The sequence below is a fragment of the Schistocerca americana genome, chromosome 6 (genome assembly GCF_021461395.2).
Source record: "Schistocerca americana isolate TAMUIC-IGC-003095 chromosome 6, iqSchAmer2.1, whole genome shotgun sequence".
In the NCBI taxonomy this organism is placed as follows: Eukaryota; Metazoa; Arthropoda; class Insecta; order Orthoptera; family Acrididae; genus Schistocerca; species Schistocerca americana.
Genome location: NC_060124.1, coordinates 311,056,763 through 311,073,643, shown reverse-complemented (window position 1 = coordinate 311,073,643; position 16,881 = coordinate 311,056,763). Strand labels below are relative to the sequence as shown.

Below are 16,881 nucleotides of genomic sequence, written 5' to 3'. Positions count from 1 at the left end.
TTATCTGCTCTGCACAGCTTCTCCATGGTCTGAAACCCCCCTGATATTCCCCTAACTACTGTTCTAATTGCTCCTTGATTCTTTCCTATAGGATCTTGGATAGAATTTTGTATGTGCAATCTAAGAGGGAGATTCCTCTGTAGTTCTCTGGGTTGTTCTTATTTCCCTTTTTGTGTAGTGGGTGGACGATAGCTGTGGTCTAATGTTCGGGGAATCGTCGGGGAATCGTTGTTACCCAAATTTTTGTTAGAGCCATGTGTAAGGAGGTCTTGACTGTGTCACTTGTATATTTCCACATTTCAACAAAAACCTGATCTTCTCCACATGCCTCTCGGTTTTTACTAGTTTTTGATGTCTTAAATTAAGTTTATATATATATATATATATATATATATATATATATATATATATATATATATAACTCCGCCTAAGCCGGTCCCAAGCCCGGTTGTAAAAGGAGGAGGGGGAGGAGTAACACCTCGTAAAAAAACCTTGGTTCACCTGGCCCGGGTGATAGTACCTTGTGAGGGTCCCTTGCCAGGGATACGGCGAAGACCTCAACGGTAGTGAAGACGGAGATGAAGATCATCGGTACGGCGGAACTGGCGGAAGAGGCAAGCATTATCAACAAGATAAAGCATATTGAAAAGCCCAGACACGTCTGTGTGGCAACCACCGGTACTCTGGCCAGCGTCTGTTCACCATGTGAGGTGCGGCTGAACACCAAGCTCCAGGAACTAACAATCCCTGGTTCTAACTACCCAGCATTAGCTGGAACTTAATTACAAGCAGTATGATTCGTACAAGTAAAATTAATATTACCCCAGGTGGCCAATCCACTCGCCCTGTGGCGACAACCAAGCTATCGGATTCTGGGGAGCTTGGGCTCGTACGACAGAGAAAGTCGGAGTTCTCTAGTAAACGTCCACGAAAGTCCCATACATTTATTGGCACTTTTAACATTCAGACACTAATTCAGACAGGCAAACTTCATAATCTTACAACAGAACTCAACAAACAGAAAATTCAAATCCTTGCTCTCCAAGAGACCAGATTCACTGATTCAGAAACAATAGACTACAACAATTACCGTATCTTTAAAAGTAAAACAGACAAGAAAATTGGCAAAGGAGCTGCAATATTTGGCATGGCTTTTATTGTAAATAAGGACACCCTTGACTCTGTTATAGACATGAATCAAATCAGTAACAGACTAATGACCATGCGAATCAAGCACACCAACAAAATATATACATTTATTAATGTTCATGCACCTACCAACATTGCCAACAAAAAAGAACCGGAGAAGACAGAAAAATTTTGGGAAAAACTCGAAACTGAAATGTCCAAAATTCCAAAGGAGGATGTAAAAATTCTTCTAGGGGATTTCAACGCGCAAATTGGCAAAGAGAGGAAATATAAAAAAACAGTCGGTAATTACCCTGCACACAAATTCACAAACAAGAACGGCATGAGACTCATCGAGTTATGTCAGCAAAACAACCTAAAAATCGTGACAACATCACTTGGAAAAGACCCCAAGAAACAAAAAACATGGAGATCACCAAACCTTCAGCTTGGTGAATTTCAAATAGACCATGTTGCGATCTCCTATGACTTCCAGAAAGAAATACACGACGTTCAAGTCCGCAGAGGGGCAAATATAGATTCTGACCACTACCTTACCAGAGTTAAAATTAAATTCACTCCAAAAAGGAAACGCCAAAGGAAATCACCACTAATTCCCAAATTTGACTTGAAAAATATCAAGGAATCAGAAATTACAGAAGCATGGGATAAACAACCAACAAACAACTGGAAAGATTTCCGAACGAAAATTATACAGAAAGCAAGAGATTTGATTCCGTTAAAGAAAATATCCAAGCATCCATGGTGGAATTCGAATTGTGATAAGGCATTAGAAGAGAGACAACAAGCCTTTTTAAATTACAATTGTGACAAATCAGAAACCACACAACAAACATTTTTCAAAGTGAGAAAACAAACAGCTAAAATACTTAGACAAACTAAAAGAAAATACCTTAATGAACAGCTAAACACAATTGAAGAAAACTTTAAGAACCACAACACTCAAGATTTTATAAAATATTCGCAAATCAAATCAAAGGATACACTCCACAAAATCTCTGCTTCCGGAAACAGAATGGAAAATTGGCACTAACTAACAAAGAAAATTGCCAAGAACTAGCTAAATATTTCTCACAACTCCTAAATTGCCCACAACCAAGTACAAGATTCCCCAGATTACAACCAGAACACACGAATGAGACTTCACTACCACCATCTCAAGAAGAAATTTATAGTCACATTAGAAAACTCAAAAATAATAAATCATCGGGAGAAGATGGAATTGTAGCTGAACTACTGAAAAACCTTGGTCCAAATTCGTTAAAAGAGATCACTAGCATCATCAAAGAAATTTGGCAGACAGAAAATATCCCAGAGGAGTGGAAGTGTGCACTAATTCACCCATTGCACAAAAAGGGAGAGAGATCAGACGTAAACAACTACAGAGGCATTTCACTTTTACCAGTTACCCACAAAATTCTATCTGCATGTCTCCTAAAGAGGGCACAAGAACAACTAGAACATACAATTTCAGACTACCAAGCAGGCTTTCGTCCTAATAGATCATGCCCGGAACAGATATTCAACCTTAAAACTATTTTAAAGATTAAAGCAATCAGGTCAAAACCAATAATCTGCACATTCGTTGATTTCAAAAAGGCATACGATTCCATAGACAGACAGTCTCTATGTCACATTCTCGAAGAACGAGGCCTAGACACTAAAACCCGAAAACTAATTGAACAAACACTAACAGAAACCAAATCAAAAATTAAATTCAGAGGGGAAATTTCGGAACCATTCTCAATTAAAACAGGAGTAAGACAAGGAGATGGGATCTCACCACTATTATTCAATATAGTTTTGGACAAAGTTATGAAAGAGTGGGAAGTAACACTAAGGAAACAAAGCTTTTGGAAGCCAATTGAAATAGGAAGAGGTAAAGGAAAATTGAACATCCCTTATTTAGCGTTTGCAGATGACTTGGCAATTATAACTGACAGTGAAGAAACAGCAGTAAAACAAATTGAGACACTTAAAGAATGTGCTGAGAAGGTTGGCCTGCAAATCTCCTTTGAGAAGACAGAATTCATCTGCTCAAAATTAGATATTTCGAAACTAAAAACAAAGTATGGTGAAATAACTAGAGTCAAGCACTTTAAGTATCTCGGTGAAGTTATTGAACCAACAGGACTTGAGAAAATAGCACAAAAAAACCGATTACAGAAAATCAAGAAAGTATTCGGACTTATTCAAAATATATATAACAAGAAATGTCTATCAAAAGGCACTAAAATCAGACACTACAACACAGTCATCAAACCAACAGTCACATATGCAAGTGAAACACTCTCCCTGAATAGAAAATTAGATTTACACGAAATTAAGAAAGTAGAGAGAAAAATTATTAGAAAAATCCTAGGACCACGATACACACAAGATGGATACAGGCTGCAGACTACCGAGACAACCGAAAAAATATCAAACATCGAGGCAGATATCAGGAAGAGGCGGATGAAGTTTTATGGACATATAGACAGATTACCTGGAAACAGGTTAACTAAACGTCTATTGGACTATATGACATCACTTAAGGCAACAATACCCTGGGTAACTGAAGTTAAGAAGGATTTGAAAAAGGCAAAAATTGACATAACAAACACATCAGACCGGGATACATTCAGAAGAAAAATCGACAAGTGGAAGTTTACTCCAGAGACGGAATCTAAACCTTTCCGACCAAAGTGGACCGAAGAAAGGAAGAAGGCCTTTGGGGAGGCAATGAAGAAATACTGGAGAAATAAGAAGAACATTAAGAAATGTTAATCACCTGCTTATCGTTCTCCCATGGGGACATTCGCTAATAATTATATATATATATATATATATATATATATATATATATATATATATATATATATATATATATATATATATATATATTTTGTCATCAGCCTTCTGACTGGTTTGACACGGCTCGCCAAGAATTCCTCTCCAGTGCTAACCTCTTCACCTCGGAGTAGCACTTACGACCTCAATTATTTGCAGGATGTATTCCAATATCTGTCTTCATCTACAGTTTTTGCCCTTTACAGCTCCTTCTGGTACCACGGAAGTCATTCCCTCATATCTTAACAGATGTCCTATCATCCAGTCTCTTCTCCTTATCAGTGTTTTCCACGTGTTCCTTTCCTCTCTGATTCTACGCAGAACCTCCTGGTTCCTTACCTTATCAGCCCACCTAATTTTCAACATTAGTCTGTAGGACCTCATCCCAAATGCTTCGATTCTCGTCTGTTCCGGTTTGCCCACAGTCCATGTTTCACTACCATACAAAGCTGTACTCCAGACGTACATTCTCAGAAATTTATTCCTCAAATTAAGGCCGATATTTGATGTAAGTAGACTTCTCTTGCCCAGGAATGCTCTTTTTGCCATTGCTAGTATGCTTTTGATGTCCTTGGTCCGTCCTTCATTGCTTATTTTACTGCCTAGGTAGCAGAATTTCTTAACTTCATCTATTTCGTGACCATCAATCCTGATGTTAAGTTTTTCTCTGTTCTCATTTCTACTACTTCTTATTACCTTCGTCTTTCTTCGATTTACTCTCAGTCTATACTCTGTACTCATTACTGTTCATTCCGTCCAGCAGACCATATAATTCTTCTTCACTTTCACTGAAGACAGCGATGTCATCAGCGAATCGTATCATTGATATCCTTTCACCTTGAATTTTAATTCCACTCCTGAACATTGATAGCCTTATAGAGGGTTTCAAAGTATTCTTTCCACATATTCGTTCTCTCCTCTGCATTTAACAGTGCAATTCCCGTTGCACTGGCGGCCGCGGTGGCCATGCAGTTCTAGGCGCTGCAGTCCGGAATCGCGGGACTGCTACGGTCGCAGGTTCGAATCCTGTCTCGGGCATGGATGTGTGTGATGTCCTTAGGTTAGTTAGGTTTAAGTAGTTCTAAGTTCTAGGGGACTGATGACCTAAGATTTTAAGTCCCATAGTGCTCAGAGCCATTGAAACCCGTTGTACTCTTAATGTTATTACCTTTGCTTTTAATGGCATCGAAAGTTGTTTTGACTTTTCTGTATGTTGAGTCTGTCCTTCCGACAATCATTTCTTATTCGACGTCTTCACATTTTTCCTGCAGCCATTTCGTCTTAGCTTCCCTGCACTTCCTATTTATTTCATTCCTTAGCGACTTGTATTTCTGTATTCCTGATTTTCCCGGAACATGTTTGTACTTCCTCCTTTCATCAATCAACTGAAGTATTTCTTCTGTTACCCATGGTTTCTTCGCAGCTACCTTCTTTGTACCCATGTTTTCCTTCCCAACTTCTGTGATGGCCCTTTTTAGAGATGTCTATTCCTCTTCAACTGTACTGCCTACTAAGCTATTCCTTATTGCTGAATCTATAGCCTTAGAGAACTTCGACCGTATCTCGTCATTCCTTAGTACTGCCTTATCCCACTTCTTTGCGTATTGATTCTTCCTGACTAATGTCTTGAACTTCAGCCTACTCTTCATCACTACCATATTGTGATCTGAGTCTATATCTGCTCCTGGGTACACCTTACAATCCAGTTACGATTCTCAGACAGACGCTCCACTGGTGGTATCTTATCTGATACTTCTCGTTTTAAGTAGAACCGTACATTAAGTATTAAATTTTAACCATACATTAACAACGGTTCAAGTGGTTCAAATGGCTCTGAGCACTATGGGACTGAACTGCTGAGGTCATTAGTCCCCTAGAACTTAGAACTAGTTAAACCTAACTAACCTAAGGACATCACAAACAGCCATGCCCGAGGCAGGATTCGAACCTGCGACCGTAGCGGTCTTGCGGTTCCAGACTGCAGCGCCTTTAACCGCACGGCCACTTCGGCCGGCTAACAACGGTTCTTTTGGTCGTAGTATCGCTTGCACCATTCGCGCCACTGCTCTGCCGGTTATTGTGTGTTGACGTTTTCCCCTCTTCATAGGGTTGGCCTCTGTGGCATCGAACGATGGAGACGTCTCCGTGTACTAATCTATATAACAGTACTCGAAGTGCTTTTATTTCGGTTTACTTTTATTGGCTGTCCTTGGTTAATTTTTTAATGTATAGAATACGAGGATTCTTTCATATATGAACACAGTATAGGTTAAAGTCGTATCAAGGAATTACACACAGGTAGCGCGAGGTGTCCTTGTACGTCTTTGTAAGTACGTACTTTGCTTGGTCACGCTATATAGACGTTCAGCTATGACAGCTGTAGATAAATGAAATAAATGTGCGATATTCACGGAAATACAGCAAACATTCCTGCAAACAGAGTGCCGTAGATGATACAGCTGCTATCTGAGGCTGCAGGTTCATCACCATCATGGTACCATAATAGAATTACGGAAGAACGTCCAGGAGAAACCGCAAAGACGCGTTCCTTCGTACATTTCTCCTAAAAATACGAGATGCACTAAATGTCTACAGTTCTCTATCAAACACTCATAAAGGAAGAAACTACAAATGGATGCACAAGTAAATAATTGTGGTTTTTGATTATTTGCATTTATTACTCCGAATTTATACACACGCCGTATCCCTACAAAAGAATGGCCCTGACGAACAATAACCTATACCTTACATGAATCACTTACCTCCAACTTCGTTTTTCTGGCGGACACACGTCCAGATCACCCGCTCTCAAAATTCTGCCATCTCTCTCCCCACCACTGCTGGCGGCTCACCTCCAACTGCGCAACGCTACGCGCTGTTCACAGCCAACTGCCCAACACTACAATAGCAAATATTCCAAAAATGCAAACCAGCTACAGACTGCACACAGCACAGACAGTGATTTTGATATAGAGCGCTACGTGGCGTTACCAACATAAAAACCTAAACAGCCTACTTACAGTATTCTGTGATTCGTGCTCAGGGCAGAATAAGAGCTATGCTCTCTTCATATACCGTCACTACTTCGTTCACACCATTAAGAAATTAGTGTGAAACTAGTATTTGGAATGAGAGGACACTCCTACATGTAAAGTGATAAAAACTTTGGTTTGATAAAAAAAAAGAAAGTTATTGAAGAATTGCCGAAAGAGCGGGGGTTTCACGCTTCTGAAACCGCAAGAGTGAATCAAAGACCTTACAAAGTCGTTCTTGCTCAGCTAAAAAGTATGAGATTGAACCACCTTTGCAAAAGCATGTTACAAACCGAAGTGTTCTTTTAAGACACAACCGCTCAGAGAAGCTCTGGCTGTGAAGGAAGCTAAGCTCTTCAAATACATGTTTACGTATAATGTAGCCTGGACACCAGTACGTTTGGAACATTCTAGTGGTCTACACGTATACGTCGATACTGAGTGTCAACAGCAGGGACCTAACAAATTCTTACGGCCTCATCGAGCATATAATGGTAAGTGTTTTGTAATATGAAACCTTTTGAAAGGTAGAATCACGATTGTTTTGAAGATAACTAATTCTGGGGTTATATTTTTAGAGCTCCTCCGAATACTTTATGAAAAATTTGCAAACATTGAAGAACTTAAACAGTGTTGTTGTCAAGGCGAAAGAAATTTCTGTTCTAGTACACCACTTAACGAACCAATATCCATTACCAACAAAAAGAAACTTCCAGTGCTAAACAACACAAAGAAGGGACGAAAGCTTACCATGTTCTTTTTGTGGTAGAAATGTACTTCCTCCCCATTTGTCTTTTTTGTCATATAATTTCAACTGTAATTTATTCTAATGTATATTCTCTATACTTATTAAATTTGGCATCACAATTATATTAGTTACACTCGATTGGAGTGCTTTATGCAGTTTTCGTAATCTTGAAAGCTGAAGTCTCCTCTCCTTAGAAATGTACAAAATGTGACTAACCGAGTTTTTTCTATGGGCTCTTCATGTGTGTACAATGATTAACTGAAATATCTGTATACTGTATGGGAGAACCATTGTCTACTGATCTACAGCGTTTCCAACATACAGCAGTTCATAACTGTGTGAATTCTTGGCAGAAATAGTGCTCTCGACGTGTGAGAGGCAGCGCGCACATTCATGGGATGCGGTGGCGCTCCATTTGCTTAGCTGGTCTGTCGCAATCATTCTCAGATAACGGCAGTGTGTTACAAGCCGACGCGGGAGGCGTGGAAGTTACACGATAAGCCCAAGGTATTGATATGTGGGGATGTAGCTCAGTGGTTGAACGTTCGCTGTGTATGTGAAAGGCCCCGCATCCGATACCCTGAATCCCCAACCATCTTTCATAATGAACTTCCAACGTTAGTCAGTAGCATTAAAATATTGATCACACAAGGGCAGTGCGTGGATTCGAAAGCTCGGAACTTATAGCGTCCCCAGTGCTATATTACGAAAAGACTTAAAAAACAGTATTTATAAAGAAGAGACATTTAAAAATTGAATAATATATTTTTATCATGTAGCCGTAAAACAATAATTTCTCTGTCGAGAAATGCAAGGAAATGCAATGCAAAGAAATAATTTATGACAAAATGATCTAAAGAGACAACAAGATACGCTCTTTTGTTAATTTTTTTAGTCGTCTTCACTTCTTCACTTGTCTTGATGATGTACAGACGGACATCTTGCGAGTGCTGGCAAATGTAAGCATATTTGTATGAGTTAAGCGTATAATATACTGATTTAATATCATTGTGCAATTTTGATTTGTAAGAGGTGATCCCGATATCATGTCCGCCTTCCTTGAATTAACCTGCATTCAAGTAATTTACAGTTCAACAATCGCAGCGGCCGATGCAGCCAACGACGCCATTACGTGGCGATATTAACTTACGAAAATTAGCGGAAGCGAAATACTCGCCAGCTATTAACATAATATTAATTTTTCTCCACAGCCGCCCGACGTTGCAGAAAATACTTAGCTCTAAGATTCTTATTTTCAGTACCATAACCGAGAGCCAGAGCCAGGACTCCGACTACAATACAATGGTTAACGGAGGTAAGAAAAATACTCTCGCGCGTGTGTGGGCCGCAATTTTAATTAATAACTAAAGATCTTTTGCTTTAAAGTGAACTGACTAGCCGAGGAAATTAATACGAAAGGTTTATTCCAATGTTCAACTTATATGCTCATGTTTTAAGATTCTGCGAGTCTTACATTCATTAACGTAACAAATAATTTGAGATTAATATTGTTAAAAAGGAGAAATTCAGGAAAGCATTTAATCGTAAAATCAAAATTAAATAAAATATCATTTTTATTAAGGCCCACCACGTAAGTCGGCAACAATCAAAAAATAATAATAACAATAATAATATAATAAATTACGACGGCCGACGGACGCGAGATTCCAACGTTAGTCAGTAGCATTAAAATATTGATCACACAAGGGCAGTGCGTGGATTCGAAAGCTCGGAACTACACGAACACGTGCTTACAATGTAAACCACTCGTACCAAAAACAGGTTGAAAACTGCGCGTCTTAGCACGACAGACATTTTAATAATAAACTATTCAAGATGTAGGGGAGCAGTGTTGGTAGCGCGAAGAAAGAAAATATGTATTTCAAGCCACCAAAAGCACATACACATCAGTGTCCCAACATATTGCTCTATTTCCATCTTCTTAAAATAACTGCGCTATCTGAACAACTTACCAAATAGCGTTTCATAGATATTCAAAGTACAGGAGTGGGGATTTCAAAAAAGTGGTCAAAACAAAGTGGAACAGAACAATGCGCATATCTGACTGATGCCGTTTTTTTCACATTCAACATCACTTCTGTATTCAGGTAGCCCAGCATCGAACGCCATACTAATTATATTAACAGTGATATCGGTATCCCAGTATCATAACCTCCCGTCTGCCAAGGATACTATAGTATATGCTTGTACTTCAGTGCAGAGAGTTGATTATATAGCACAGAGTGAAATCAGATGATGAAATAAAGATCGCGTAAGTCTACTTGTTTTTCACATTTTAGTTGCACAAAAGGAGGGATACTTCTTATGTGGAGCATCTGTTTAATAAAGAAGTATACATCAACAGGTTGACAATATTTTGTTATCATCGGTGTGTTTTAGTCCTATTATATAGACATTTTGTTTCTTCGTGTTGCCGAAATTCCTCTCTTCGACCTCGAATAGGTGTTCATTAAAATCTCTGGCGTGATAAGACGTGCAGTTTTGCACGCAGATGGCTGATACCACTATTTTTGGGATGAACGATTTTTATTCTACGCATATTTTCGTGGGATTCTGAGCGGTCAGTATGACAAACTTGCCTTGCCAGAAATTACAGATTATTAAGTGCGAATAATTTGCAAGAGTATAGACGCCGTTATCAATGCTTGGGTATTGTTCCTGACTTCGTGAGTCGCGTAAAATCTGTTTTATCAGCTGTATATATTAGAAACACTTCGTTTGAGACGGTACGTTTCAGAATCCTCTGTGAGAATACAGGACAGTTGAAATTAAGTGGATATTTAAAGTGCACAGCTACTGTACTTGATACAGCTGCAAAAGGCTAGAGGACGTGGAAAAAGAGTTCGCATTCCACTTTAAATGCCACCTTGATACAGGTCCCGGTGGAGGTTCGAATCCTCCCTCGGGCATGGGTGTGTGTGTTTGTTCATAGGATAATTTAGGTTTAGTAGTGTGTAAGCTTAGAGACTGATGACCTTAGCAGTTAAGTCCCATAAGATTTCAAACACCACCTTGATACAACAAGTAAATTATCTCATTTAGGAGCCAGCCACACTATCATGTTGTAATTCAGCCAGAACGTCTGTGCTCTCCGAGATTTGTTGCGTTAACGAAGAGAAACGTAAGATATTCACAAAGGAATACAAAAGATAATTACTAAGACGAGACTGACGGACTTACAAGCGAATGAAACAGAATAAATAGAGGATTAAAAAGTGAAATGTTTGCTTTCTTGCAGTACCGTATTCCTTTACAAAGTTATGAATCTCAGATCCGATTTGACTGGACGTGGACACAACTCGGTTATTAAGGGGGAGAGAATGCGTAATATCAACGTTCTTCGCCGTCGTTTGTAACGTGGTGGTATCGGCGGCAGACGCTGGATCCTTCCGGCGGGTCGGCTCGTAGCAGCGGCGGCGAGTCGGCTTCTGTCTGCGGTGTCTCGGCTTCGCTGTGAGCTCCTGGACCGGTCTCCACCATGAGCGTCCACCGTGGGTTGGGTAGCCGAAGCAACGATACACCGTGCCGGGGGGCGGACGTTAGGCAAGGAAACTGCTATTCCCACCCGGCCGAGGTGGCCGAGCGGTTCTAGGCGCTACAGTCTGGAACCGCGTAACCGCTGCGGTCCCAGGTTCGAATCCTGCCTCGGGTATGGATGTGTTAGGTTGATTAGGTTTAAGTAGTTCTAAGTTCTAGGGGACAGATGACCATAGAAGTTAAGTCCCATAGTGCACAGAGCCATTTGAACCATTTTTGCTATTCCCAGTCGAGTGTTTCATTCCCAAGCACCGAACTCTATGGATTTGTACATTTAACTTGGAAAAGGATAAGTCACAACGTGACGATGAACATCAGACTGGGAGTATCAGATTCAAAGTCAGCACACTAAGTAGGCTAGGAGTCAAAGGGCCTCCGTGTCCTCTAGGTTTCGTGCTGTCTCACCGACTCTCTCTTCACTCCGCATCGCTCTCCTTAGCTCACAGACTCAATTTTCTTTCTCCGCTTGGCGTTGTCATTTGCGGACTACATTCACAGGGCCACCCTGTGACCACGTCTCCCAGTGCAGGGTGGAAATTTTCTACCTTGCTTGGCCTGATATTTGACTCGTGAGCTGGTGTTTATCACATATTCACTGTAGAGGCTATTCTCAACGTCCGTCACACATTCTCCCGATGTTTTTCCGCACTCCTTAGTTTCTGCGAAAGCAGCCGCACAACATTTTCTTTTAACGGCTGTCTCTGTGAGAGGCCTGGACCGTTTTCTGTTTGCGCTTCGTCTAAGAATCTGCTGGTGTTCGTGATTTATGACCAACGTTCTTAATATCCTGCGAATTCTTTTTCTTTTTTAAGCTGACTGACTCTTCTTTCGCAGTTTCACAGTTTTGCACACCTTCCTGTGCGAGTTCTTGGCACGTTTGTCTCTACACTCCATCTCAGTTCACTTAATTGACTTTTGTAAATAATAGATTTTAGCTATCAGTTGTCCTTTGGAATTTTTATTGGCAGATCTAGATTTCAGTATTCCATGAACTGTGTACAAAGCCAGACCAACAGGCATTACATGCATTGGCCAAAAAAAGGATAGTGCATTGACAATGGCTAGTTGCTAGCTGAAATTTAGATCTGCCAACAAAAATTCCAAAGGCCGACTGATAGCTGAAATCTATTATTTACAAATCAAAATAACGGTCGCTGCGTGCAACAGCCTCTGGATGGAGGGTAACCTGACTAATTGACTTTGTAAATTATAGGGATTATTTGGAATCTATTACATCATCGACATCGGTATTCGCGACTGGAAACATCAGTTCCCTCTACTTTTTTCGAATTTTCACGTAAAGGTCTTCGCGGACGGGATAAATTTCTAGTAAGTCAGTGGTTCACAGCACTCTCAACCTCACTAAAGTTTCGGGTTTCTAGACAAGTAACTTCCAGTCTGTATCTTCGGAATTATGATGTGCAAGCGATCGGTAGCATACTGCTATGTGCTTGATATCGAGAAGTACCGTGAAAATGGTATGATATTCTGACAAAAATGTGAAATTAGATGTGTTCTTGTAATCCCAGAGTCTGGAGATCGTCGTAGAAAGCAAGCAAACATGCACGTCGGGGCCAGAAACAGCAATGCCTCTGTACCGAGGGGAAACGAGTCCGTCTTTGTACAACAGTATTCGCGGTATATGTACTAGTGTCTGGCGGTCGCTACTGCGTGTCCTATCGTCAGATACGGATAGATTCAGCACGTCGATAGTCGGAAGGGGAATGAAAGCTTTTTTTTTTTAAATAGAAAATTATGTGCGCTATAGATACTGAGATTCGTTCCAGAACCACAGTCGTAAAGAGAAAACTTACCGAGTACATTGCTCGGTGTCAGACGGTGGCAGCAATCCTAATATTTAATTGTAGTTACACTGATAATTATGTCTGGTTCCCAATATTTTTGTGAGTCTGGAGATGGCCGTTGAAAGCGTAGCAGCAAGCCAGCAGGTCAGGGCCGGAAACAGCATCTCAGCGGAAGCCTTTGTTCCGAGATGGGGCTTCCCCATCCTTTGTACACCATTTCGGAGAGTCCAAGAAAGCTACTGGCTTATGACGATTTGGCTCGCGGCTCCCCCTGGGAGGGCGAATAGTGAACTAATACCCATTTGCCTTCGGGACCGCGTGTGTCGCGTGTATACTGTGCGGAAATTTGAGAAAATTCAATACGAATGTTTGCGCTGGGAGTATGGATAGCGGTCCAACTGTTACAGAGGGCAGATAACCCTCTGGCCGGACACGATGAGCTACACCACTCGGCCACCTCGTCTTGCTACGTGTTTGTTTATGCTACTGATTTTGTGTACGTAAGTTTCATTAAGACATAATTCATTTGTACAAGCGATTGCCACCACATTTTCTCTTAACTGTGTGTTGCCATCACATCAGCAATGATAAATTGGAGATGAGTGAATGGCAGTGAGGACAACACACTTCGTTGCGTTGCGCGCTTATTACTAGTCACCCCGGGCACAAAATGAAACTCACAGAACTGGGGTCTTCAGACCGCCAAGCGTTTAGAAAAAAATAGTATTCTTGACGCCGGTCGCTAGCAACACGGGCCTTTTGTTTTGGCATAAATTCGAAACAGGAGCTGGCGCTGTTTTCAATTTCTACATCACTTACACAGCAAAATGTTCAGTATGTTCTACGCTTCAATAAATTCATAAAAGGCATGAGAAGGAAAGGCAGTGGTAGTTGTGGTGGACGATTCCGTGGCAGATATAGGAATTTCGTCATTACTTAATCACAGTCTGGGTAACTTACAACAACCTTGTTTAAAAGGAAATTACTGTTGTGATGTAGTGTTCCCTCAAACAGATGGACGGCGTCGCACACCGTCAGCGCCTCCATGTCTGTCGATGTCTCGCTAAGGACCACATTATGGCACGGATGATGACTTCTCTTCTGTTGTAGCGCGTGACCCGAAGAGGGTCCTCCGTTTTGGCGAACGGCTCGTAATCGCATTGACTGATATCGGGTGAAATATGTTGGGTGTTGTAACATCTCCCATTCCTAGATACGCAGAAGCTCCTGCACGTGGTTCGCCGTGTGACACGATGCATTGTCATGAAGCACGACAGGATGCAGTGCCAGGAGGAACAGTGTAATGCGCTCCGACCACTTGCCATTTCAATCTCGATCTATGCGCGACGTTCATGTTTCCCAAACATATTGTTAGATCGCTTGAACTGGACTTGCACACTTTCAGACAGTGCACACAGCAACTGACTCAGACACAGCCGTCGCCACCCACTGCACTAACAAAAGTGACGTGCTACAAGCTGCAGACAGTGGGGATCCCGAGCCCCAGGAGAAAGGCAGGCCGCGCCGCGTACGTCATGAAGGTAGGCCTGAACTCGTCCATTCGCTCAGCTCAGCAGACAAACTTCCTTTTCTAAAACTGTGAACTCGCAACTGGGGGCGTACATACTAACGAGAATCACATCTTCTAATGGAATATGCTATTATGAAGTCTTACTGATTAACAGTACTGCAACAAAATTTAAATTAAGATAAAATTTAATTAAGATATAAATGGCATAACAGCTTGTTTATAGCATTTAGTCTCTTCTGCTTAACAATCCTTATTTCATACAATACTTGGTGCCATCTACAACCGATAATCATTTTGGCACGATTTTAATATCATTGTACCACAGAACAGCCGTAACAAATTATAAGTAAGCCGGTGGGCTTCCGATCATTGTAGGACGAATAACAGCAAGACTCCATAATAGCGGATTCCAGTAGAAGATGCACACTAAAATCGTGAGGTCTATAGTTCTCCAGCAAATGTATCTAAAAGAATTTCCAGAATGTATGCAACATTCACCCAGTAATGATACTCTAAATGGATGCACAAATAGAAAGTTACAGTATTTGATTATAAACATTTACCACTCAGAATTCATACTGTATACTGAATGGGAGAACCATTCTACAGCGTAGCGTTTCCAGCACAAGGCAGTTCATAGCTAAGGAGCAGCTATCTGCATCCTTGACTGAAAGAGGACAGGGGACATGGGAGAGTGAGCGCGCACTTTCCTGGAATGGGGTACCGTTCTGTTCGCTCACTGTCGCAATCGTTCTCAGATAACGGCAATGTGTTGTAAATTGACACGGGGAGCACAAATGCCACGTGCTGTGTATGTGGGGATGTAGCTCAGTGGTAGAGCGTTCGCTTTGCATGTGAAAGGCCCCGGGTTCGATCCCCGGCATCTCCAACCAATTTTTATAACGAACTCCCATCGTTAGTCGACAGCATTAATAATTATCCTCTCAGGGGCAGTGCGTGGATTCGAACGCTCGGAACAACACGAACACGTGCTTAGAATGTAAATAGCTCATCCCAAAAACAGGTAGAAAACATCGCGTCTTACCTCCACACACACTTTAGTGGTCAGCTATTCAAGGTCTAGGGGAGAAATTTCGGCAACTCGAAGAAAGAAAACATGTATTCCACCGAAAGCGGACACACCTGTGTCCTAACTTATTGCTATAATTCCATCTTCTTAAAATAACAGCGCTGTCTAAACAACTGAACTGATAGTGTTGCACAGCTGTTCAAAGTACAGGTGTGGGATCACAAAAAAATTGCTCAAAGCAAAGTGGAACGGAATACTGTGCTCATCTGAATAAAGCCACTTCTTTCCGCATTCAACATCACTTACGCATTCAGGCAGTATCAAACACTACAGCGTTTATTTTAACGATGATATCAGTATCGCAATGTCATAACTTTATTTTTGCCAAGGATATTGTAGTATAAGCTTCTACTTCGGCGGAGAAAGTTGATTATACAGCACAGAGTGAAATCTGATGCTGAAAAGAGGATCGTGTAAGTCTACTTGTGATTTTTTACATTGTAGTTCTACGAAAGCAGAGACCCTTCTCAAGTGGAGTTTCTATTCCATAAAGAAGTACACATCAACAGGTTGACAATACTTTGTTGCCTTCTGTGCGTTTAGTTACTGTGTCTATCGTGGTAAGAGGCGCAGTTTTGCATACAAATGGTTGGTACCACTGTTTTTGGGATGAGCGATTTTTATTCTAACCACATTTTCGTGGGCTTCTAAGCGTTGAATGTCACAAAGCTCGCCTGTCAGAACGTACAGTTTATTAAGTGTGAATAATTTGCAAGAGTACAGGCGACGTCATCAAAGCTGGGGTATTGTTCGTGACCTTGTGCCGTAGTGTGAACTCACTGTTTTATCAGCTTCAGATATTAAAAACGCTTTGAAAGAGCTAACCTTCGGCCGTCGTTTGAGGAGATACGTTACAAAACGCGTTGCGAGAAAATAGGACAGCTGAATTTACGTTGAAATTTAAAGTGCACAGCCACGCGACTTGGTACAGTTACAAATGGCGAGAGAACGGGAAAAATGCGTTCAGCTCCCACTTTACATTCCATTTTACCTACAACAAGTAAATCGACTCATTTAGGACCCAGATTGCTGTAATTCAATCAGAGCATTTGTACGGTTCGGTATTTGTTATATTAACATTCTGAAGAGAAACTATGCTAATGGAGGATTAAGAGGGATAGTTGTTGAAATCTTTCAAC

The 16,881-nt window shown here is 41.0% G+C and overlaps 1 non-coding gene across 1 annotated transcript; it reads left to right on the top strand.

The window, feature by feature from the left end:
• Nucleotides 1-15,469: 15,469 nt before the first annotated feature.
• Trnaa-ugc lies at nucleotides 15,470-15,541 on the top strand. Its single transcript has one exon. It is a non-coding gene; the product is annotated as a tRNA-Ala (tRNA).
• The last annotated feature ends 1,340 nt before the right edge of the window (nucleotides 15,542-16,881 follow it).